General features: G+C 49.3%; 2 long non-coding RNA genes across 2 annotated transcripts; both read right to left on the bottom strand.

Annotated features, from left to right (window-relative positions):
• Positions 1 to 2,350: 2,350 nt before the first annotated feature.
• On the bottom strand, positions 2,351 to 11,558 carry LOC136500407 (uncharacterized). Its single transcript, XR_010770022.1, has 3 exons — positions 11,170 to 11,558; positions 10,978 to 11,066; positions 2,351 to 2,555 (listed from the first exon to the last, which is right to left on the bottom strand). It is a non-coding gene; the product is annotated as an uncharacterized lncRNA (long non-coding RNA).
• On the bottom strand, positions 7,984 to 10,377 carry LOC136500412 (uncharacterized). The gene is made up of 3 exons (XR_010770023.1): positions 9,129 to 10,377; positions 8,908 to 8,976; positions 7,984 to 8,382 (listed from the first exon to the last, which is right to left on the bottom strand). It is a non-coding gene; the product is annotated as an uncharacterized lncRNA (long non-coding RNA).
• Positions 11,559 to 11,997: the final 439 nt, after the last annotated feature.

The following is an 11,997-nucleotide window of genomic DNA, read 5'->3' as shown; positions in this document are numbered from 1 at the left end:
CGTCGGCTCTCTGGTTGATGCGAGCGCACAGATCGCGTCCACCGAGGTAATGGCGGAGATCGTTATAGCCATCGCGGTGATCTCGATTGCCATCTGGATTAGCCCTGCGACTGTGGTTATCGCGGCGATTGTTGCAGTTGTCTTGGTGGTTACCGTCCCAGGCGTCGCGGCGGTTGTCGTCCCGATGGTGGTTGTCATCCTGTCCACCATCATGGCCACCATTTCCGTCTTGACGGTTGTCTGATGGGTCGTTGTTGCGCGAGCCACGTTGGTTGAGTGGCTATGAGCAACTTGGGTGCTGGCGGCTATGGCTTGACTCGACTGAGACGGATGGAGTCCGGGCTTGGTTTACAATCTCTACGGTCTGGGCCATAGCAGTCGTCAGGTAGGCTTGTATTTCATCACGAACCGCTTGGGTTTCCAGGGTGTTGGGTAGCCGTTGCATTGTCGTTATGGCGACGGCTACATTGGCGCTTGGAGTCCTGAAGACCTGTTTGTCCCCCACCCCGTCGAAAGCATCGTTGAGGTCACGTGGCTGGACCCTTATGCGTCGTGCCTCCTGGTCTGCTTCGGCTTCGATTTGTCAGCGATTAAACCGGTCAATATTGCGTGCTTCACGTGCAGTCCTTTCTTGTTCTATTTCGCCAACTGCTGGCGGCTCGTCATTGCAGACAACATGGATCAAATCCCCTTATCTTGGCGGGAAAGACGGGAATTGTGAGAACCTCGGGGCGTGGTCTGGGATATCCAGATCGTATTTGACGCCTTCATCTTCGTGATGCTGAAGCTCGGTGTGGACATATGCATTAGATGCGATGCTAGACGAGGAGCTAGAGTCGCCCTCTTGGACTGTGTGGATGGATCCTTCTTGATAATCTTCAATCCGGATCATGTTGACAAAGTTGCGTGGCTTCGGCCGAGGTCGGTGCATAAAACATAGATCCAAGTGGCGTTGTAGGATATGCGCGTAGCTGGAGGCAGCGTTTCATAGGCCGTAGGGCTGGACCTGGTGGTTCTCCATCGAGGCTTCGTACTCGGAGAGCCAGAGACCCGTCGCGAAGGCTGGCCGGCGACGAGTAGAGCGCCCTTTAGGAGTAGATGTGACCACAAGATCTGTACCAAGTCGTGCAGGACGACTGGTCTGAGCTGGTCGGGTAGATCTGTTGTGAGGAGCAGTTACCTGCTCATTAGGTTGTCTTTGAATCGTACTTACTAGAGCTAGGGTTTCAGCGAGTTTGGTGCTGACCCGATCGATGGAGTCGAGCAGGTCGGTGTTGTCGATCTGCTTCCCTTTGTAGTGGGGAAGCGGATGACGAGTTGTCGGCGTGGCTGAAGGTAATGCAGGCGTGGTCGGAGCCAGATGTACCATGGTCGGAGCTAGATCCATCGTGGTCGGAGCCGTATCCGTCGTGGTCGGAGCCGTATCCACCGTGGTCGGAGCTGTATCTGCCGTAGTTGGAGCCATAGCCGATGCAGGTGAAGCAGTGGTCGACGCAGACTAAATCCACGCCTCCTCCGGAGTCATGGCGATGAAGTCATCGAAGCTGGTGGTCCAGGTGATCTGGCCAACGGTGAACGTGAGGCCGTTCGGCGTAGCCATGGAGCCGGAGATGATGACCATCTTGTTTGCTTGGAGAGCAGTACGCACACCCCCTATCTGGCGCGCCACTATCAATGAAATATGATCGACAGTCTACCTAGGGATATGCCCAAGGTAGTAGATTGTCGGCAGACAGATGCGCAAGCCACAAACAAGACAGTGATGCAAGACAGACACGAGGTTTTATCCAGGTTCGGCCGCCAAGAAGGCGTAATACCTACGTCCCGCGTCTGATTTGTATTGTTGTATGCCAATGAGAGATGTTTTTTAGAGGGGTCCCCTGCCCGCCTTATATAGTCTGGGGGACAGGGTTACAGATCTGGAAACTAATCCTAGCCAGTTACAATTGCCATATGTGGCCGGATAAGGATTCCTATTCTAACCGACCAGGATCTTGCTTGATCGCTAAATCTGCCTTGACTCCTTGCGCGGGACTCCGATCAGGCCAGGCTGCGCGTCGTCTTTTGGTGGACCGGACCCACTGATCCGGGCCGACCCAAGCCTAGCCGTAAGGGTATAGGGGTTAATACCCCCACAAGCCGTCACAGATTGGCATTTGTGTTCGTCATAGAATCCCTAGAAGCCCATTCAACCTAGGCTAGGCCCGATAGAGTGTGACAAAATAGACCGTCATATCCATCTACCACGTATGATGTTTCTCATCACAAAATTGAGGTTCCATGTAATCATCACGTGTACATCAAAATTGACCATCACAGATTATATAATGAAAATCACATAAAGCCCAACAATTTGGTTATTTTTCAGTACATTAACACAAGATGTTTGATCACCGTAAAACTTAAAACACAAAAATAGGTCCTTGACAACCTTCACATCTATTACAATAGCATTCTAGATAGCTAGTGCATAGGCTTGAATTTTTTTGCTATATAGTGGCACTCCTTCAAAAAAAAATCCATTGCATCATGGTCCTGGTCTTTGTACTTGTCTCCTGAAAATGACACAAGTGCAATATTAACTTATATATAGGCAAATTAAACCGTAGGCAATGAACAAGGCATCAAGTAATGTACAATAAGCACAGAGAAGGAACAACCCTATATTCAACCGTACAAGGTAGAAGGCAAAAGCAAAATTTTGGTCCTACATCATCCAAAAATGACACATTCTGGTTGTCAACTGCAACATCTAAAAACAGATAACATTACACAAATCTTCTTGCAAGTGCTTCTTTTGGATCCTACAAGCACAAGGTGCCCACAATTTGAGAATGCAAGATATGGCTAAGTGCATTAATTTGATCCCACAAAAAAATTAATCAGTAGTAGGTTTAAGGCTTGGAATAACACATTCAATAAGTCAGAAATTGAGGAGCAGCAACATTCAGTAAACTAACAGGTTAGGCGTTTCTACCCTTGAAACGTTCCATTCAAAGATATGTACCTTTCATATTCGAGTATTTAATAAAAAATTTTCGTCCTGATGTTTCTTCATGTTGTTTTCCCTACGATTACTCGCTAAGCGATCTTTCTTCGTGTATACCATCTTAAAGATGACATACGAGTAAGCCTAAGGCAAATCCCCGAACAGTCATGTTGACGCTCGGATGTCCCAGAGGCGGCCCTATCTTCGGCTTCTCTCTACACGTGCGCGAGCGTTTGCCCTCTGCGTTATGGGTGGTCGACAACGGCTCCTTAGCAACGCCTTGTTCTTCCCACATGCACACGGGATCCGCGCTCTGCGTTATGGTTAGCAGGCTAGCTAGGGCTGGAGACTCAGCTATAAACTAACTGGCCAGATGATTTATATTAAATATAAACACAAATTTTATTATAACACTAAGTGTTCACCAAAAGCTGCTAAGCACTTTTACATAGCATTTAAACACGAGATTTATCCTACTCTATTGGACACTGCCTTGTCCCTCGCCGAACAGGTCAATGTCCCCAGCAAGCCTCACCGCTGCTTCTTCAACCTCGTCTTCTAGCTTGGTGGTCTTCTGTGCATCCGTTCCTTGGGCATAGCCAGTCATTATCACTTCGGGTTTATCGAAGGATAGTGCGACCGCAACACTGCAAGCGCATGGATGACAGCCCCATGGGCAGCATTGCGTGTGAACTCCTTGAAGTTCGACCACGCTGTCGGACACCGGTCCACGATTGTTCGAGGCAATGGGTTGTCAGGCAGCTGCATCGTCCCCTCGAGCGGCGCGAAACAAATGCAGTCCAGCACGGGCTTGATCCCTGCGTCATCGCTTCAAGCTTATCGTGACGGGCCTTGACTTGGTCCCCCGAAGACCATGAACTGCGCCTGCGCCTGATAACGATATTCTACAACACACCAGCATTTGTATGCTAAGCATGCTCCTAACGCTGCAAAAAATGATAAACAAGATGATGCACTTACGTTCAAGATCCGCGGTGACCTTTATCAGCTTTCTCCTTCGCTTCCTCTTTTCCTTTAAGGAGCTGGCCGACGGTCTCACAGGAGAGTCTGAGCTCCATCTCCAGGGCTACACATCACAGGCAGATGTCTTACAACGCTAATTATCAACAAAGCAAGGTCCACAAGACATACCTTTTTGCTGGTCGGCGCTGCGGCTACACTGCTCGGCCAGCGATTGGTTTCCGCCTCCAGCAGTTGGCGATCTTTCTCCAACGCTAGGACCTTTACTTCTAGGTCCTCCCTACGGTGGCGTTCTTGTAGAAGACGCGTCTGTAGGTCAGTCACCGACGCCTACAGGTCCTTGTTGTCCTCCAGCACCGGTGCCATTTCTTCCAACTACCGCCAGCGCTGCTCAGATATCTTCATTATGTTCTACAGCAACACATGTTCATGAACCACATTCGGCAACAAACATGACCAAAAATTACTTTAGGCTCACCTCAATTCGGCCAATCATCGCCGATAGGTTGGCTCTCAGCCTCTTCGTTTCCGCGCTCGCCTTCCCTTCCTCCAGCATGTCAAATTCATCTCCACGGCGGATAACTACGTAGAGGACCTGAGGGGGCTGAGCGGGCTCCCAAATAATCTCTTCAACTTCTACAGCAACCGCCCATAGAGGGGCCCTCCTCAGTTGCTGTTGTGCTCGGACTCCTGTCTGAGCCCCATCTGGGCCACCGACGCCGCCGTAAGGGTTGCTTGCTCCATAGCCACGGACAGACCCTCCACCGAGCCACTTGGCGCATCCCTCGTGGCCTCTGACCCTGCTCCTACAGGCACCCTCATGCACCCCACCGCCGAGAGAGGTCGGCCCTATGGCCGGCAACTCCTCCATCATAGGGGCGACTGGCTCCATAGCGGGTGTCTCCTCCATGGTAGGGGTGACCGGATTCGCCTCTGCTTGTCCCTGCTGAGCGCCAGGAGCCTCCAGCTCCGCTGCGTGCTGCCCGTCGTCAACAGCCGATGGCTGCAGCTCTTCTGTCAACTCCGCGCTACAACCAAGAAACAATTTATCAAGCAACATTCTCGTATTTACAAAAAATATGGGGATGAAGGAAACTGACAACTGTGATTCACGTCAGGTCATCCTGAACCGATGTGCCCTGCCTGAGCCACCCTGCCCCATAGCAGATCCACCTAGCACCTCCGCCGTCCTCAGGCTGGTTATCCTCGCTGCCTCGGGCACTGCCATTCGAGTTGGCTTAGGGACTAGAGTTGCTGCCACCCGTGTCGGCTCGGGAACTCATTCACCGGTCCTGACCATAGCTGTCGTGGTCCCCTGAGCATCCTCTAGGCCTGTCGCAGCAGTTTCCCATGCTCGCCACCGCTCCCACATCTCCGCTCCTGCTGGGACAGCCGGTGGAGGCGTCTCGATGCTCGGAGGTGGAGGCACCACTGGCTCATCATCAGAGGACGTCTCCGACATCACCATCTGCCGCCTCCAGGGCTAGATGGAGCCACCAATGCTAACTAGTCCCTCCTCACCTCAAGAGGGCCACGTTGTTTTCTTCCTTTTCACGGACAGCTCCTCATCAACGGGCCGCTTGCCCCAAAGCTTCTCACAGACATACGTCGTCCACCATCGTCACTTCCAGCTTCACGGCTCTCCGACCCCTCCTCGTCAGCGCCTGAGCTCAGCTGACGCTGAGGACTGCTCGAACGAGCGTCCACACCTCTTGGCCAGTCCACTGAGGGCACCGCCGAAAAATATACCACTTGGTCCTGCCCATGAATCTTCAACACTACGAATGAATACAACGCGCAACAAGAATGATCAAGTGAACATCGTAAAAGACTCTTACCGTTGGAGGGAGGTTCCCGACGGTAAAGGCCCGCTGCTAATCCCTGACGGACAGCCAACCTACGAGATTAAAAAGCATCGATATCCGACGCTTGACCTCATCCCAGTCAATCTCCTCGGGCACCTCCCGGGTCCCATCGGTGTCTCCTCAGAACTCGAATCCAGAATGCGCCCTCTCTTTACAGGGCTGGATCCAACGGAAGGTGAAATTCATTGCCACATTGACGCCATCAACTTTCCTGCATTCAATCAACCTCAGGAGCTCCCTCACCTACTCCATCCCGTTGGAGCTAGGCCTCTCCAACCACTTGGAATTGCTCACCGAGATCTGGTCTACATCACACGCAACAAACGGCTCCACCTACCGGATATAAAACCATTTCGACGCCTAGTACTTCACATTTGTGTTGAGCGGGATGACGATGTACTAGCTTGCCATCTCGTCCCGAAGCTACAGAAAGGCGATGCCCACAACCCTAGATACAGACCCCCCCTGGATTTTGAGACAGAAGAAATGACGAAAGTGGTCGAAATGGGGACGGATTCCCAGATATGCCTTGCAAAAATGGATGAAGATGGCTACGTGAAGGATAGAGTTCACGTTTAGATTATATAGACTGATCCCATAGAAATCAATCAGCCCATGAAGGAACTTATCAATGGGAACACCAAATCTTCGGTACAAGTAATTTTCAAAGATGAATAATTCATCGGTGCGCGGTGTAGGGAATTCCTCACCAAACGAAGGATGCCATCCCACCGTTACCCTGTCGGGCAGCACGCCGTCTACCACCAGGGCGTTGAGCGCCGCCTCGTCGCTAACAAACCGCGCCCACTCCGCCTCGCGGTTCACTCCGCCCGCCGCCGCCCTTGAGCTCCCATGGTTCCTCTTCGGCGCCATCAAGCAGATCTGAGGAAGAAGGGGTGGCTTCTGTGCTTGAAATATCCCTAATGGTGGAGCGGTTGCGCAGTGCGGAGGCGAGATGAGCGACGAAGAAGACAATGCGACGGAGAAATGATGGGGAGTGTGTGTCGCGGACGCAACGCCTTATAACGGTTCAACCCCTGACTCTTTGCCTTCAAGGGTTTTTGGGAAACCGCGTCCGACACGTCGTTCCCACTTCTAAAATCTCCGTGCACTTTCCTAGGCCGATAAATGGGCCTAGTGTATTCACAACTGAAACCGTGCCGCACGCGGTCCGCCAAAAACATATTTAAGTGATAAGCATTGTTTCACCGATTTATTTGGGAATTTCAAAGTGCGATTTTATCTTTAAGATCCTGCTACAAGATTTATTCACAATCTTCTAGCTGTCTTGGGAACTACATGGGTACACGTCATATAGCGATGACTGTACTGATTCTTCTCAACTAGGCTGGGGACTAGTTTCTAGCTAAGCTAGGGACTAGTTTGACATATGGAGTCTACAAATTTTTACCCTGGCACCACGTGAATACTTCACATACTATCAGACTCGGGGACTAAGTGCGCATACTTCACCTTGCGATGAATGTGCTTATTTTTAGCACCTGACTCTCTTTGAAATGACTAAGTCGTGGACGGTAATCGTCATCGCCTCATGTTTGGCTCTAAGAGTCAATCTTGCCTAACGCATGGATGCTAAGCATCTTTCTTTGCTCTTAAGGGACTACATTCCTCCACGCTGACTAAGTCTAGGACGCTAAGCGTCCAACTTCGTTGCCTAGAAGCTAAGTGGGCACACTTCACCTAAGGTGAAGGCTTAATTTTTTTTTACTTGAGCTCCTTACATCCTTCTAGCAAACCTTGTTTTCGAGTGAGTTCGAGCTCAGCTCCCAGCTAAACTGCTCGGTCGCTGGTCTCAACAGCTCAGACGCTTGCCTCAACTGCTCATCTCCTAGTTAAACTGGTCGAAAGCCTGCTCCGGGTGATCAGTAGCAAGTTGGACAGCTCAAACAAGCTCAAGATGATGTTGCTCAATGGATACAAGGCACTCGAGAATTGGCTGTGGGGGTATAACCCTCGGTACCCACTAAGCTGTATATGGGCCAAGCTGCCAGGGGAGGCCCAGCCCACAAGATCGAGCCATGCGGGGCACGACACAGGTCGGCGTGCGCCGCAAGACTGTGAAGATCCTTGATGATTAAGGAAAATTTGTTTGGATATACTAGATTTCGCAATCTTTGTAATTTCTATTATTGTAAACCGATCAGAATAGATTCAACCGACCTGTAACCCTACCCCCGAGCTATATAAGACGGGTAGGGACCCCCCTTGTTTTCATCTAATCTCTCATAATACAATCCACCAAAGACACATGACGTAGGGTATTACGTCAAGCTGATGGCCTGAACCTGCCTAATCGTTGTCTCTCGCGTTCTGTGTCACCATCTAGTTCCTTCACGCGCACCTCCACCGATTTATCTACTACCATGGGCATACCCCTTAGTAGACTGCCGACCAGATTTCATCGACACCTTCAAGGTTGATTAGACTGCCGACCAGATTTCGTTGACACCTTCAAGGTTGATCTCCAGGTTTGTGCTGCCAGCTTCAAGTTGGTAATGATGATAGCCCTCATGAAATGCCTCAACACTGCCAAAGAGAACACAATCACACAATCCCAGAAATGTTGCACTACAAATATTTTCCATGAGAGCTAACTCAAGTATCTAAATATTACCCAAGTATGAACGACTACAGCTTCACTATATCTAAGATTGTTACCCAGTATGAAGAAATGTTTTTCTTCTAACAAATGCTAATGGCAGGGTAAATAGGAGTTGTGTTAAATAGGAGCAGTGTTAAATAGAAGTAATGTTAAGATAGGGTCAATAGCGGTGCACTAGTACAAAATAAATGCATAGGAAGATTAATGTGAAAAAGTGGCATCGCACCAAATCTCATTTACTAGAGCCAAAATGACTATGCAAGCAGCAGTTGTATCCCTCAAGGTGAGGAAGCTATCAGTTCATCACTCTAAGTGTTGAGGTACCCCAAATCTATCACTATTAGTTCATCACAAATAGCCACGGGCATAAATCTATCGGCTTATGTTCATCACCGGATTTTTAAAACATAGTTGATCTAAAGGGATTAATACAGGAAAGTGAAAATCACCATTTGACAGACACTCTGCTTGCACGCCATTTGCTGCAGCATTATCTCCATCTCCATCTGCTCCTTGGTCTTGAATACGAACAACACAAAAAAAGAAGAATCAGAAGAAAGGCATGTCAAATCTGAGAAAGATGATGGCATATTAGAGAAGCAGATCAGGTAAGATAATATTGGTATTATTCAAATCTGGAAGAATACTTAAATGGTATACAACCATGAACCTGTTGAATCCGCGATAGGTTGTCCCTCGGCCAGTTAGCTCAGCGTGGGAGAGGGCGGTGCCACCGGAGGCGCTCCGTCGCCGAAGGGGACGCTGCCACCGGAGGCTCCATCGCCGGAGGGGGCGTCATCGAAGGGTGCTCTACCACTCCGTCGTCGGAGGGGACGCTGCCACCGGAGGCACTCCGTCGCTGGAGGGGACCGCCGTAGGAGGGGGCCGTCACCGGAGGGGGCTCTGCCACGGGAGGTGCTCCATCGCCGGAGGGGGCAATCACCGGAGATGGGGCCACTGCAGGAGGGGGCCGTCACCAGAGGGGGCTCTGCCACTAGAGGCGCTCCATCGCCGGAGGGGGCCGTCGCTGGAGAGGGGCCGTCGCCGGAGGGGGTGCTGCCACCGGAGCCGCTCCGTCGCCGGAGGGAGCCCGATCCGCTTTAGAGAGAGACGAGAGAAAGACGGCTGGTGGTGGGAGATGCTCGATCCAGAACCCTAAGTCTGTTGTTATATACTCGATACTTGTAAATGGACCGGTTGTTGGAGTCCAACTAAACCCATCTCCGATCCATGATGTTTTTAGAATACGTCGCTTGTAAACCGTCATGTATCATGGAATTTCTTGTTGTGTCAGTTGCTATTTTGACACATAAATAATATTGCTCCCAATCAAGAGGAGTGAGCACTTGATTTGATGTAAATAGGTATCTGAAGGCCAAAGAAAAAAGAATATGACAGCAGTGTTGCCAAGAGAGAAAGATTAACATAACTGTAAAAGTGGAGGTGTGGCAAATCAGTAAAATACTGGATAACAAATAAGCACAAAAGCTTATTGTTGCACTTTGCAAGTCTCATACAACTGTATTGCCATCTCTAAGATGATGGTTTGATTGTGCTGCGATACGAGCAACAAATCCAGGTGGAAGATGCAGGTTTTCTTTCTTTCCAATGAACTCTAGAACTTGGACAATATGGGAAGTGAAGAATGGTGTCAATCTCTAAAATTGGTATAAAAAACTTGAAGCCCTGTGCTTCTGTGCTCTAGCAAAAATACAAGATTGACAAAATTAAAGGAGTGTCCCTCTCCATTTCTGTATTAGAGAAGCACAGACTACATAAGCGATCAAAGTGCTTAGTACCTAATCATAAGGATAGTTCAATTGCTTTCTTAATTTACTTAAGTGACATCCTAAGTATTCAGACTATTTTTGAAATGATTCAATCTATACATATGGTTTATTTATTCAAAAATTACTGCAATATCTGACTTTATGAATTCTGAGTAACTGAAAAATTAATAAATCATCTATCCTCACACGCAGGATAACTATTAGCCTGCAGCAGTAGGTTGATTTACAAATTTATGAAGAGCGAATGGAATTTATGTATCAGATAGCGGACCAAAGCTCTTTTTTAATAGTAGGTGAACCCAAATTGTACCACTAAGTCTTCTAATGTGAAAATAAAAAAATGATGCAAACCAAAATATTTTCATCTCCAAAGAAAAGCAAGTTGCAGGTCTGAGCAGGTATTCATCTTCACAAATAAAAATAATCAAATTGTAATTTGTATATAAAACAGACTACTTCAATCTCAGGGCGTGGACATGAAAAACTACATAAGTGCTTTTTTTTATCTCTATCTATCATTTGTTTACTGAACCAAACCCTGCAGCTATTAGATGACTTTTCAATGTGTTAGTCCTAGTTGAATCCAAAGCACACGGGATAATACCATCTTAATTCCAAAGCATGTCGCACATATGAATCTCTGCTTAGCACGCATCTACAACCCATCCATACAATAATACCATGTAAATGTGCAGGATTTAGAATATGAGTTCTACAAACGAGACTCACAGGTGCTGAACAGAATGATGCTCCTGATCCCAGCAGCATGCTCCAAGAGCTAATTAAGCCATAGAGGATTGAGCTTAGACGGGACGATGCTGCATTCATAGAAAATCAAGTTCAGTGCACAGGAAGCATGAGGCTGAAAATCAGATTTTAGACACACAAAAAACTCAGGGGGGATTTCATCAAACACGTTACCTGCAGAGACGATGATATCATGGAGACAGTCGGATGAACGACGTGCACGAGATGGGCCAGCCCTGATTAGATCTGAGTTCTGCTAGATTTGGCCGGCAGCCCTTGCCACCAATCGCAGCTCCACCTGACCACCTCCCCCAAACTCTTGTAGCTGAGCAGCGACGCCCCGACCTGCTCAAGACGATGAGAAGCGGGCGGCGGTATCTGGTGTTGGAGGTCAACATCCACGACCGCCGACGACAGGGCGTTCTTGAAGCGCATCGGTGAGGAGTGCGGCAGCGTGGATGTTAGGGGACAAGCGGGCGGCGGTTGCTGGTTGTAGGGAGAGTGGGAGACCTGATGGTGGAGGTCGACGTCCCAGCATGCGAGCCAGCGCCAATGGAGGGAGGCCGGGGGCACCCTGCGGGAGGGAGGCGATTTGTGCCGAATTTTTTACAATTTTGCCCTTTTTTTTTGAAAATTTCTCACAAATAGACCCCTGGCAGAAAGAATTCAGGAAATGAACTCTTAGCTCGGCACCATTGATGCTGGCGCCGAGTTAAGCGCCAGCGTCTCTGACACCGAGCTCCTGGGCACGGTCGAGGGCTCGGCGCCAGAGTGACTGGCGTCGAGCTCGGCGCCGTAGATCGTGGCGCCGAGCTCAGCGCCGTAGTGACTGGCGCCGAGCTCCCTGCATTTAACCCCAGCCCAACCTTTTTGCCCGAGCGTTCTTCCTCTTCTTTCTCCTCCCTCTCGGGTTTTTCCCTCCCCACTTCACCCTACTTCACGAATCGTCATATTGGTCCTTGAAAACCTTGATTTGATCCGTAGATCTTCGAGAGTAAGGTA

Source organism: Miscanthus floridulus, chromosome 1 (assembly GCF_019320115.1).
Source record: "Miscanthus floridulus cultivar M001 chromosome 1, ASM1932011v1, whole genome shotgun sequence".
Lineage (NCBI taxonomy): Eukaryota > Viridiplantae > Streptophyta > Magnoliopsida > Poales > Poaceae > Miscanthus > Miscanthus floridulus.
Note: the sequence above shows the minus strand (reverse complement) of the source record. Positions and strands in the feature narration are given on the sequence as shown.